At 39.6% G+C, this 14,236-nt stretch overlaps 1 protein-coding gene and 1 long non-coding RNA gene across 2 annotated transcripts in view; one reads left to right on the top strand and one right to left on the bottom strand.

Moving 5' to 3' along the window:
* The window catches only part of LOC308393841 (NACHT, LRR and PYD domains-containing protein 12-like), a 317,425-nt gene that overhangs the window by 245,318 nt on the left and 57,871 nt on the right, over positions 1-14,236 (top strand). The window lies entirely within an intron of this gene.
* LOC308394616 lies at positions 427-1,783 on the bottom strand. Its single transcript, XR_013971257.1, has 4 exons — positions 1,469-1,783; positions 1,109-1,216; positions 888-1,003; positions 427-745 (listed from the first exon to the last, which is right to left on the bottom strand). It is a non-coding gene; the product is annotated as an uncharacterized lncRNA (long non-coding RNA).

Here is a 14,236-nt window from a genome sequence, read left to right as displayed (position 1 = left end):
CGGCTTCCCGTGGCTGTCATGCGACCGGCTATTGCAGTTAATAATACAACAGCTTCTTGACATTTTTGTGTTTCTTTTTATCGCTGTGTGACTGATTTTAATTGAAAGCCTGCGTGCGCTAGTACCGCTTGCCACGAGTTCCCAGAATCCTTTGCGGTTCTACCCGTGAATGACGTCACATTTTTAATCTCTATATAATATGCATGTTAAATTTTATATTTGGGGTAAAATATCAAGTCTTTTCAAGTAAACCGGTTCAAGTCCAATTCAAGTCCCAAGTCATTGGTGTAAAAGTCCAAGTCAAGTCACAAGTCTTAGAACATTTTTTCAAGTCAAGTCTAAAGTCATAAAATTAATGACTCGAGTCTGACTCGAGTCCAAGTCATGTGACTCGAGTCCACACCTCTGGAGTGTGGCTGGTAAAGATGGAAACATACAGAATGTAAACTGTGTGAGTTTGTGAACTTTGTTAGTAACAAATGAGGTAAAAAATAAAACAGAGAAAACACAGAAAGAGGCTCTCAGTATTCATTAATAATTAGAAAGAAACATTCTGGTCGTGGATTTTTACAGTCTTAGTTCCGCTCGCTGTCATCATTATAATCATCATGATCAATGGCGAGGTCCTGAGGTGGGCGGGGCTGTCTCTGGTGATGTCACCATGAAGGAACAGCATCTGGCACATGTTGCTGAAACATCTCAGTACGCTGGTGTAGTTTCCTCTCCAGCTGTTGGACATTTGACACTTCAACATTAAGGGGAAGAAGAAGAAACAGTGTTAGGTCAGGTGACCACATGGTTTCTAAAGTAACTGACAGGAAGTAACCAGGCCGTTAGAAATGGATGGCATGTGTTTAGAGTTACTGGAGTTGGGTAACTGTACTTACCAAAAGCAGAAGCACACAGATGAAGGATCAGATGCTGAATGTTGCAGGAACATGCTCATGTGTGGTGGTCATTCAGTGCTGCAGGTTAGACAGTCCAAGACTGATATGCTGCCCATCTGAGAGTTTGAAAACACACATGCAAAGATTTATTTTGTGTTACAGTCAAAGTTGGATGTTCATTTCTGTCCTTTAAAAATGTTTGTGTATTTGAAAGCACTAACATTTAAGGATGACTCTGATCGTCTCCTTTAAAGGGGAGACAAGTGTATCCACTGATCCACGTCACTTTACCTGGATGATGACTCCTCCCCCCTCACTCAGAAACACTCCTAATATAACCAAGCAAATAAATAATATTGAAGATTTACTTACATCATTACAAAAACAGCAAAAACATCTCCCTTTGATTCTATTTCTCCATTCCTGCTGAACATCAGGCAACAAATATCTCAATAAATCACAGTAAAATGTAAAGCACATGTTTTCTCTGCTTTGTCTAACCTCTGCAGAGCCTCTGTCAAGAAAAACACATCTGTAAGCATAAAACAAATATACATTTCATAACACGTCACTGGACAAACCTCGGTCAGCTGATTTCCTCTGTGCAGTGCAGACGAGCATCAGTCAGCGAGTCACGGTGGTGAGATGGACTGGTGTCCTTTGTGACTCTGCTGGTTCTTCTGAGGAAACACCACCGACTCTCCACACCGTCACCATCTGTGAGCACAAACTGCTGCTCTGCTCTGCCAGCATGTAGGAATCACATATCACACACACAGGGGTGAAGAAACATCAGAGCTCAACTTTGGATACTTTAGATCTAAACAGATCAAAGCAGCTCTTAGCTTCAACAATCAGTGAGCAGACAAACAATGATACCAAACTGATTCTGTATGAATACAATATGGTATTTTCAATACAGCTGTCAAATTAATTTATTAAAACTAATGCAGATATATGTATATATTTTTTGATAAATTAGTTTGCTAAATTATAAGAATATATTTTTATTTTTTTTTCATTTAACCATTTCAACTGAAAGAAATTAAATATTGAACAAAAATATATTGTCACATTCTGAGCATGCTCAGCACGCTGACAGACTTGAAGTTGCTACAGATTTTAAGAAGTGATAATTATAGGGAAGAAACTTCTCTTTTTCATCCGTTTAATCAAACATTTGATGCCTCAGCTGTCTCAGTCTATAGCGATCTGTAGCATTCTGCAACTACAACTAACCTGAGGCTTGCATTTGGCTGCAGGTGCCCCTGTACATCCTTCTCAGCATGTGGGTACCATTTAATCCCACTTCTTCCTGAGCTTTGCTTCATCACAAGACCAAAGGTGGCATCCCGTGTCACAGTCTTATCATCATCCAGAAGAAACATTTGGAGAAACATCATGGAGAAGAAACATTTACGCGCCTCCTGGTTTTGTTTTCTGATCCTGCAAAAAGACTGAGGACAACAAAGCCCAGAGAACACGAGATACACAACATCCAACATTCAGACTCAACAGCCTCCATAAATGAAGAGCACCAGGTTGGTTCAGTTATAGCAGATATGAGCATACTTCACATTACTGGGTATGAATAATAATGAGGAGGCAAACTTTGAAGATGCAGAGCATGATGTCCCATCATCAGACTGTAAACAAACATCCACCAGGCTTCTTTGTTGCCAAAATTGATGATTCTCCCATCAGGGATCAGTATTAACCTGTGGTATAAGCAGCAGTCACTGAAATATTACTGTTTCAGATAAGAAATCTAGCACATAAAAGCCAGGGTGGGAGGGATCTCTGCAAACTGACTTAGCTCTGCAAGTGTGAAGCTCAACAAAAATCTGACTCTCCAGTCACTGACAAACAAAAACTGCAGCTGGGAGATAGAAAACGCTGTCTGGGTCCTGCTGGATGTTGCTGGTCAGAGTCCCACATTAGCAGAGTGCTTCTTGGTCCCACTGACCCATGTGGACAGCGACTGTGGAGAACTGTTCTGGAAAACAGAGAAGAGAATTAAAATAACAAAAAGCCAAACAGGATTTCCACAAAGACTCTCTTGGAATCAGCAATCAAAAAATCACTGGTTCATATTTCAATTAAATATGAACAGATTCCTTAAATGTACGCAGTTCAGATCTGATTTAATTTAATTTCCTTCACACAGCACATTCGTCCAGGCTGACAGGTAAACATAGAATTAATCTCAGGTAACATGACTCATAGTAGAGATTCAGTAAGAAAGATTGCAGGCTCTAATATTATTACCACACAATCCAAGGACACACCCACAGCTCAGATTTGTAGAACTATTTAAACAAATGTCTTCTGAATATTCAATTCAGGTTCACAGTGGGAGGGGGGGGGGGGGTGTCGTGGAATTTTTTTAATAAAGTCTGCAACACAGAAAGAGCTGTGATCAAGCTTTTTATTACTGCACCAACACACATCAAACATCACAGTTCAGTCATGTCAGCGCTGCCACAGAAGTGGTGCTCCTCCTCCTTTATGCATTCCAAGGAAGAGGGAGGAAGTTACAAACTGATCCTACCACACTTCACGTGTCTCGCTATGAAACCTAACGCATCAATGGTTATGCTGTTTTGTGCCCTTGGCCTTATCAGCACCTGTAAAGGGAGTTGTTTTCTCAAACTGCTGACGCTGAAGTAAGTTCATCTAGTTTTAGAAACTTTCACTGAACAGTAACAGTGTCACAACTAAGCATATGCATAAGCACTTAAATACTTTAAATGAGAATAACAGAAAATTTCTATTACAGAGGCTAGAGCCTGTCCCAGTAGTCATAGGTAGAGCACACCTGGACAGGTCACCAGTCTGTCAGAGGACTAACACAGAGACAGACATCAGAGTAACAAATCTATTTAAAATTAATGTAAGTTTGCTGCAGCTGTATGTATGAACATGTGTTTCTGTGCTCACAGTCCACCTCTCAGGAACCTGCAGTTCATTTTTAGTCAACTTTAAACAGACCTCACAAAAGGCTGATGTGGCTGGATCAGTAGTCTGATTTAAGTACGATACCTTTGGCCAGGGATTAATCTGGTGCATCGCTTCACTGCAGTCTTACGTATTTTCCCCACACCTGAATAAAAAATACTGATATATACAAATAACAGCTTCAGCTGATGCAGCCTGACTCAATCCTAGATGTTCAGCACACAGAGACACAGAGGTGCCGTTTAAAGTTTAGTGATAACCTGAGTCACTGATCATTTGCAGTATTACAGAGTCTGGCAGTCTTTGCATGATGTCCACGTCACTGTGAGTTTCTAGCTGACTCTCAGGTGTGACAGGTGTGCCAGCAGGAAAGAGTAATAATAACCTGCATCCTGAGGTTTGTCATGCAGGATTAAAGCAGCCAGGCTTTGTTCACACAGCTAGGATTGTATTTTACACTGACCCTGGGTCAGTATAAGTATCATACAGTTTAAACGAAGCACTGAAACTTGCACATATTTATTACAGATGCACTGAAGCTAATCGAGATATTTGCTGTCAGTCTGTGGCTGCGATTAAACACTTTACTGGAAACTTTATTAACTAGTAACTTCATCAGTCATGACAGAAGCTAATATTTCTGTGCTAACATCGTTTAAACAGTAACAGCTTTCCTCCAATATAAGCTAACGTTTACACCGTAACTTTAAGCTAGCACCATAAAGACGGTAAAACACGTAATAACATCTACAAATGCATCTTAAAGCTGTTATATTAGCACTCGGTGTATTACTAACATAACCACATTAACATTACTGACACTCGCAGACTTTTAATAGTCATTCTATAAATGCTGTCCGTTTAAATGGTCTTACCTGGTGGTCCATATGGTCCATAAGTGAAGCAGAGGGAGCCTGACCATGCGTCACACGTTTGACGAGTTGGGAGTGAGAACGTGTTGGGCTATAAGGAACACACTCACTTCCTGAGCCCTGGGCAATAAGAGACGTTTTGTGTTTTATGATTTATTGATATGTTTGATCCTTTCTGAGCTGCGTTAATGAAGCAGTCATTAGAGCACCATGTCCGCTAGAATAGTTCTGTAGTTTGATGCTTGAGTCGTTGCAGACTTGTTGAAACTCCCTCACCCGTCAAAGCAGCGTCTTTGTTATTCGCGTCCAGCAGATGGCAGTGTTTCACTGTCTGACGGCTGTCTGAAGCTTCAGCTGGATTATCCGTTTGCTATGTTTGCCATGTTACAGTGGGGAGGAAAAACTCATTTTTAACAGGAATATCTAGACATGAGTGATTACTGCAGTGGGGCACTATCTGTGCTATCTATAAGAAATGTTAGCAACAATAAAACTCTGAGGATCAGGGCTCCATTTCACTCCAGTGTTCAGTGGCATTTTAAAAGAGTGAATACCGACGCTGAATGTCTTTGTAAAGCAAAAGCACTTTGTTAGCCTTTACAGAGCAAAGCTATGGATCAATGTGCAGTGAAGAAAAATCGAGGTGGCCAGTCTGTCCTTTCCTAACCAATCACAGAGCTCCTTACATTGCACCATGTGGCTAATTTGCGTTTTACTGATATTGCTGGGCTGCTGTCAATCATTTTGTCTTTATATTACAACAGAACATTGACCTTTAACCTGTTTAATTCATACTGAGTATTTTTTTAAAAAAATGTATTGTCATAATAAATTCTGCCTCACTGAAACACCATTTTGCATTAGCCTCTATCACCTGACTTGTCACTGATGATATCACTGCATGAGCAGGCGAGTGGTAGCGGCGGGGGGGTGTAGGTGAAGCTCGTGAAGAACAAAATTCTGTACGAGCGGACGCAGTGAGTCCAATAACCAGGGGTAACTGGAAATAAGGTGTTGTAGGTTGGCTTCCACAGTATAAAGAGACACTTCTCCCTCATGCTCTAACAGCTGGTAAATCAATTTAGAAGCAGAGTCGATAACGGCCTCCTGAAGCTCCCTAGGTGGGGTGACTGCCGCTGGATCCATATCTGGCTGGTCCGTACTGTCACGGCAGGTGAGGAGAGCCGTGTGAAAATAATAAATGAAGATCCAATCGCAGGCAGTAGTGGAGAAGTGAAGGTGGTTTATTGAACACAAAAATAAATATGGACAAACAGCAAATGGAGCACGAACTAAACTAGACTGGAAACAACTAAACTACAGAGCACAAACCTGGACAAGAACGAGCAGAGGAGATGGACAGCAGGGAGAACACACGGGTGAGACATGGTGGACACACAAACGGACCAGCAACTACAATGACAGAGGACACGACTTAAATACACAGAGAAACACAGGGGAATTACACACAGGTGGTGGACACAGCTGGGAATAATCACCAAGACGAGACAGAGGTCAAACTGAACACACTCACATGAGACGCAGACCTTCACAATAAAACAGGAACAAGAAACCATCACACTAAGACGCAGACTCGACATAGAGAGAGAGACAGAAAATGACACATGGAACTAAACTAAACCTGCAAAAACATGACAACTCAAAATACTGGGTCAAACTGACCCAGAACCGTGACAGACTTTCTATAATGTTTTGCTTGAGCATGTCCTGCTTTTCTGTAATGTTATTTCTACAGCCTCTTATTTCTAACCTCTTGTGTACCTCTTTTCAACCACTGGGAGGCGCTACAGCTTCATTCCTTTCACACTAAGGCAGCGGTAGGGAACTCCAGGCCTCGAGGGCCGGTGTCCCTGCAGGTTTTAGACGTTCCCTACCCCTGCACTAAGGCCATTGAAATCTTCATTAACACTGAGCTTGAAATTTCTATCAGTCGAATGCAAAGGAGTCCTGTGGTTGTAGGACAGAGGTAGGGAACGTTAATCTGCCATCATTTAGATTATATGACAACAACCTTCAAATCTGAAGTCTCAGAAATCTGCTTCATGTACAAGTTCCTCCAATAATCAGGGCTAATATCACCAAATTGTACATAAACAGACTTTTACATGTTAAATATTTCTCAAATATGGGGAAAAAAACAATATAAAATACTATATTATTAACAAAATATCTTAAGATACAGCTACAAATTGCTTGAAACATTTGCAATGAAATATATAAAACAGCTTTATTGTCAGTGAGGACAAAGTTATAGTGATGCTGTGCTGGAGTGTTCAAAAGAAGACAGAGACATGAAGTATAAATATTGTATAATATTAAATATAAGAAAGAACAAAGTTATAAAAACATTAATAATTGAAATCTGCAACAATATTCACATAAAGTGTAAAATACAGAGTTAACTGTTTAATAGGTAAAGTTTAGGTCTTGCAGTCGAACAATGATCCCAAACACAGCAGCAAATCTACAGCAGAATAGCTGAAAAGCAAAGTCCAGACCTCAACCTGGGACATTCAGAGAGCTGTGCTTAAATAAATGCCCACAAAGCTCAAAGAACTGAAGCAACGTTGTAATGAAGAGTGGGCCAACATTCCTCCACAACAATATGAGAGACTGATAAAGTCAAGCAGAAAACAATTACCTCACATTTGTGCTGCTAGAAGTGTTTCTAGTTATTCACAGGACTGTAGTTTGAATTTAAAGAAATGTGAAAGTGCACTGAAATTAACATAAAGTTATTGCAATTTTTTAAAAAAAAATCAAGAAATCTAAGAGGAAGAAACAAGGTAAACCACACAATTGTTTTCCTTATATTCTCCACACGGCAATGCACATAACAGACATAAAATATTTGCATTTATCAATAGAAAATATACAATTTTTCCATAGTCATAGCCAGGCCCGATTACTGCCAAACCTGTGCTGAATCAATCACTTAAACAGGACCTGTCTGACAAAGTAGAGTAGACCAAAAGATCCTCAAAAACTACACATCATGGCGCAATCCAAGGAAATTCAGAAGCAAATAAGAAACAAAGTAATTGAGATCTCTCAGTCTGGAGATGCAACGTCAAGATGAACAGAATCCAGTTTCTGGGATCCTGAAGGAGAATGTCTGGCCATCTGTTCACGACCACAAGCTGAAGTGCACTTGATCCAAAGCACACCAACAAGTCCACCTCTAAGCAGCTTAAGTAAAACAAAAGAAAGACTTTGGAATGGCTTAGCCAAAGTTCATACGTGAATCTGATTGAGGTGCTGTGACCTTGGAAAGGTGGTTCATACTCAAAACCCCTCCAGTGTGGCTGAATTACAACAATTTTGCAAAGATGAGTGGGCAGAAATTCTTCCAGCACCTCGTAAAGGACTCATTGCCAGTTATCCCAAACGCTTTATTGCAGATGTTTCTACTCAGGGTGGCCCAACCAGTTATTAGGTTTAGGGGGCAATCACTTTTTCCACACAGGGCCATAATAATGGCCGCCTTAATAATAAATGCCTTGATTTAGGAACTACTTTTAATGTTTACTTGTGCTATTTTGCAAAAAATAAAATCTCTGCAAAAACATCAAAACTGCTGACCGTCTGACCTCAATATGAAATTATTAATCTTATGACAAAAAACATTTAGATTTGTAAAAATAAAGAAACCATAGAGGAACAAACAATGTTGTTTGCTACGTTCTAACATGGCAATCTAAATAACAGTAATGCAAACATATATATTTATCAATAAAAACAGATCGCCTTTTCACTGTTACAAAAGTCAAGTACATCAATGTTTGTTCAGCTTTCATAAATGTAAGTTTATAAGTACATAGTACATTTTTTGGTCCAACTTCTTTTAATACATGCAACACATTTCAGAACATTTGGGACAGAGACAACAAAAGACTGGAAATACTTCGTAAAAATCTGGTGAAACACTTTAAAGCCAGTGGGATTAAATGGGAAACATAAAATTTAATACTAGACAAAGACCGATTGAATCATGAAGCAAAGAATTAATAACTAAATCACAAGTAGAAAATGTTATGCAGATATTATTGGATAGATTTTGGTGTAGAAAAAAATGACAAGAAATGAAAAATGAAAGTTATCTGGTCTTTTTCTTTAAAGAGTAGCCTACTGCAGAGCAGCAACACTGACAAAGACCATCATCACCAATACTGCAGCTAATACAATGATCCAGGAGGAAACTTGAAAAAGCAGGAAAAATGTGACACTGATCAAAATGAATACATCAATTATTGATCAAAGAGAAAATGCATACTAGCACAATGCATTGTTATTGCATCTCAGTTTCTCACCATCACTGATAATCTGACGTCTGCTGGACCTCAGGAATCGTCTCCATCACCTCTCTGTGAGGAGCAGAGAAACATCACTGTGGTTTCCCTTCTGTGTTAATAAATTGTCAACCCTTTGCTTGCCAGAACGCTGCCTGCGTCTGAATCCATCTGTTAGCCCTGACATTGGATACCTGGAAATCAGTGAAGGGACCATTAATGCTTCAACTTGTACACAGGTTTGAGAGCAACCACCCAAAAGCTTCTGCTAATAAACACTAGTCTGTGTTTGTGATGCAAATGTTTCTGGCTGTGTTCACAAACATTTAGTAAGGTGAGTGAGGAATATTAATACTTATTATTAGATCATTAGCAGACTGTAGAACTTGACTGCACGCCAAGGTGGCAGTTCAGCCATTTGATTCATGTTGCAGCAGCTCATGAGTGAATGAACATCGTGCAATAAAAGTACTTCTAGAAGTACATTTTTGCAAAAACGGACATTGTGGAGGAATGTAGGGAAGACACGAGGGAGCCCAATATTTTACTCAAACGTTAATCGCTGCATCACACAACTGAACATTCAAAGCGCCAAAACCTAACCCTCTCACTTCCCGTTACACTGGGTACGAGTGGAGCTACCTGGTGGTATGTACTTACATTTATTTAAATTTACTTGAGTAGGGTAGAGTCATGCTAATGACCTAATAATTTTATTCAGGTGTGTTGCAGCAGAGATACATTTAAAAGCTTCAGGACGCTGGCTCTCAAGGCCTGGAGTTTGACACCCCTGCTTTACACAAAGATGGGTTAAATCACAGTGCAAAGAATGAATGAATAAATGAAATATAAACAATAAATAATTATTAAATAGTCTTACACATCAATGTCATTGGTTGACTTTTGAAGTATTTGAATCCTTATTGGGTTCCCTGAGTGACAGAAGGATTAAAACACTTTAAAATCAGTACTGAAAATATGTGCAGACATTACTGGATAGATTTAGGGTTAGAATCAATAAATTACTATCATGTTAAACACTCTTAGAGTTCAAACCTTCGTAGAAACATAAGTCCAGTATCATGGAATGAAACCTAAAGGTGCATTTGAGGGTGCAAAACGTTTCGTCGGCATTGTTGTGTTTGTTTGGGAGAAAACGTACAAACACACAGTGCAGCACTTCAGAGTTACACTGCTAGCGATCGAAGATTTATGTAAATTCGACAAGCTAAACGCATTCTGTACTGTACAGCAGGAGTCCCCAACCTTTTTGCGCCACAGACCACTTTAATGTCAGACAATATTTTCAGGGAACGACCTTTAAGGTGTAAGATGGAAACCTAAGCTAGAATAACACCCAACTAAATCCTAACTAATAATGGCAACACAAGAACTAAGCATATATTCAATATAATATAAGACCTCCAAAAACACACAACTCAAAATACTGGGTCACAGATCCAGCCCCCGACACATAACGCATAATAAACAGACAACCTGACAATGAACAAAAGGAAAGTCACACAATATATACACAGAGGGATGATAAGGGAAATGGAAACACATGAGGACACAGCAGGGACAAATTAGATGTGATGAGACAGGAGAAAGCAAAACTAAACACACTGAACAGGACACGAGACTTTCCAAATAAAACAGGATACAAACTAAGAGACACGGCTCGACACACAGGGACCGGGGGCGAAACAGACATGGGAACACTGAGTGAATCACAAGGAGGGGAAACATCAACAAAACACAATGATGTGACTATGGCGACTATGGAGGAAGACCAAATACAGACGGGAAATTATTTTTGATAAAAGTAATATTAATTTGACTAATGGACAGGCAGTGATAAACAGCAAACAAGCTGCTTCGCTTTACAGTCTTTGTTTTATCATCTGCAACTCCTGCAGTGTGAAACAGTCTTGGTATGTCAAACATAAAAACATTTTAGATACCGCTTCATCAGGTTACATATATATACCGTATTTCTTCATCAGAGAATCTATAATGTATTAAACTAAAAGTGTACACCTGGTTTAAAGAGTATTAACTAAATAAGAACGTGACAACTTTCAGTCATTAATGTAGCAGAGACAGAGTCTGACTAAAGGGACATCACAGTGAGACCTGTTTGATCTGCAGACACAGTCTGTCTCTACTAGGCAAGGCAAGGCAAGTTTATTTGTATAGCACAATTCAACAACAAGGTGATTCAAAGTGCTTTACAGAGACATTAGAAACAAGAACAAATAAAAACCATGATTTAAAAACACTAAGAGTGTGTTTGACTTTAACTTTCACACAAAATGATTCAGCTCCTCTAAACCCTCCAACAAACATTTACAAATGCTTAGAAACATTTTGTGTTTCTAATTACTAATGTTCCCCAGCCCCAGCATTCCCACAAATCTGTCTGTTTCCTTTTTTTAAGTTTCACTGTCTGTCTTCTAAAATTCGCTGATGCAGCTGGTCGTCTTTGTGTGAATCTGCGTGTGAAGGTAATCGAATCAGTATGTATTTTTTTCTGATAATATCAGCTGTGTGCAGCTTGGCTCCAGCACAAACCATAGCATTGTTCATGATGACAGATATCAACGAGGTTGACTTGTAACACCGCAGTTATGTGAGCCGTCATTTGTAAGCCTCTTAAACTTTCGTGCACTTTTACACAAAGTTTTATGGTAGTGCTTCTTCTTCTTTGGGGATTTTTGTTCAACAGACTGAAAAAAGCTGTAATATATTTTTGAAATATATTTAAATTGGTATTTAAAGGACTATAGCATATTCTAATTAGATTTATGATACTGTGTTAAGACAGTAAAATTGTGCATGTGTGTGTTTGTCTGTCTGTCTGAATTTAGCTGGTACTGCACTGATTGATGATTGTTGATGATCCACCTGACTAGTATAAATTAGAGTTTTATATAACAGAACAAATTTGATATTATAAAAATATTTTTTAAATTCTTGCTTACTAGCTGACACTAAATTTTTAACTGATTTCTCTTCTGGGACACCCACACTGTGTGCAGTTTCATCTCAGCCCACTGTGTGATTGCACATTAAAGGACATTTCTCCCCAAATTCAATAAGCTCAGTGGATTATCATAACAGCGTATCAACAATTCATTTAAGAAATCCTTCTTAGTTATTGTCATGAAAATCTCAGTGGATTCTTGACTTTGCTCGTCTACTCTACAGCCTGGATAGTTTCATTTCAAACTGCTGCCATGTTTCTGCCAAATTAAAAAACAGTTCTACTCAAATTCAACAAGGTTCAGTTAATAAACAATGATTAACAAAAGATTTTGTTCATATTTCATTATATAATTCTGATCCATCAAAAATATTCCTTCTTAGAATAATCCTTTCTCTTATTGAAGATTGATTTATTTTTCTCATTTTGGTCATTCCTATTAACTCAGCCATTTCCTTAATCAATCCCACACCACCGCCCCCAAAACCATGGGAACACAGAGCAAGGAAAGCACAAAGTACACAAGAAGACGGGGACAATAAATACACACTGGATAATGAGACAAGAGGCAACGGGTGAGAGACATGATGCAGGAGAAAACTACAATAGTCACAGGAAGCAACAGTTAAAACAATAAAACAGGAAAACATGGAGAACAAGGCTTAAATTACATAGAGGAGAACAGACTGGACAGGGGAACATGAGATAGATAAATGCAGACGAGACTGAGACACTGATGGGAACAAATCATTAACCAAATGGGGAAGTAAAACTCAAAGCTAAGTTCACAAGACACGAGACGATAAAAAAAGGAAATGATACACAGAGACATACGCAGACATGTAGAAAACAGAAAGGAAAATATAAGTGAATGGGAAACATGACAGATGGGGAAATCAGACAATGACAGACAAACAGAGAGACAAGACAGACAAAGGGACATAACTGAAGTACAGAAAGGGATCACAAAAGCAGATATTTAGTGTTACAAAACCAAGAAGACAAACTACAATATGAAAACAGGGTACATGGGATATAGTAAATCCTAAAGCAAACTATTAACCATCCTTATATACAAAGAGCCAAACTAAAACACAAAAGACTCTCGAAAACAAAAAGGCATCACAAAACCCTGAGGAAAAAAAACAGCGATCCTCCATCAGCTTCCGCTTCTCCTTTTCAGGGTCGCGGGGGCGCTGGAGCCTATCCCAGCTGTCATAGGGCGAGAGGCGGGGCACACCCTGGACAGATCGCCAGTCTGTCGCAGGGCCAACACACAGGGATAGACAACGACTCGCACTCACATTCACTCACACATTCACACCTAGTGGCAATTTGGATTATCCAACTAAATATCCCCACAAGCTGCATGTCTTTGGACGGTGGGAGGAAGCCGGAGTACCCGGAGAGAACAGCGATCCTAACAAATAATATTGCAGTGGTTGGAGATGAAACTTTGCGGACATGTAGTAAATGGACTGATTCTTATATAGTGCTTTTCTACTCTCCTGGAGTTTTCAAAGTGCTCTATACAACAGGCCTCATTCACACAAGCACTTCTATACACAAGTGCAAACTAATCATCAGAGGGCAACTTGGGGTTAGTATCTTGCCCAAGGATATTTGGCATGCAGGCTGGGGAAGCCAAGGTTCGAGCCACCAACCTTCCAATCAGCAGCTGATCTGCTCTACCACCTGAGCCACAGCCACCCACCCATCACAAGTGGGTGAGGCTGGTTCTGATATGGTGCTTTTCTACTCTGAGCATTCAAAGTGCTTCATACAAATGACTCATTCAAGGACTTTTCCTGTGCAGAAGAGTTTTCTATCTTGGGGTTAGTATCTCGTATCAAACAACCAACCTTCCAGTTACTTCGTGACCAGGGGCCTGTTCTTCGTACCTCGCTAAGTAAGTTAGCTGGATTTGATTGTTGACGATTTCGCGTGATCTTGGATCGTTCGGTTCCCCGAAGCTCATCCGGGACTTGCTGTCGTAGCAACAGAGCCGTAAGCGTAAACCTGCTCGGGAGCAGGTTTACTTTATGTAAACAGGATTAGATCGTGGCCACGCAGGTATGTCCGCTTCATTTATACGAAAGCAACAGCGATATTTCACCACTGTTTCACCATAAATAAATAACATCAATGTAACTAAAGATAATGCAGCACTTGATCCTTTTATTGATGTCACACAGATACATACAGGTCATTCCCTAAAAAAGG

This window comes from Rhamphochromis sp. 'chilingali' (genome assembly GCF_963969265.1).
Source record: "Rhamphochromis sp. 'chilingali' genome assembly, chromosome: 1".
In the NCBI taxonomy this organism is placed as follows: domain Eukaryota; kingdom Metazoa; phylum Chordata; class Actinopteri; order Cichliformes; family Cichlidae; genus Rhamphochromis; species Rhamphochromis sp. 'chilingali'.
This window is presented reverse-complemented; position numbering and strand designations above follow the sequence as displayed.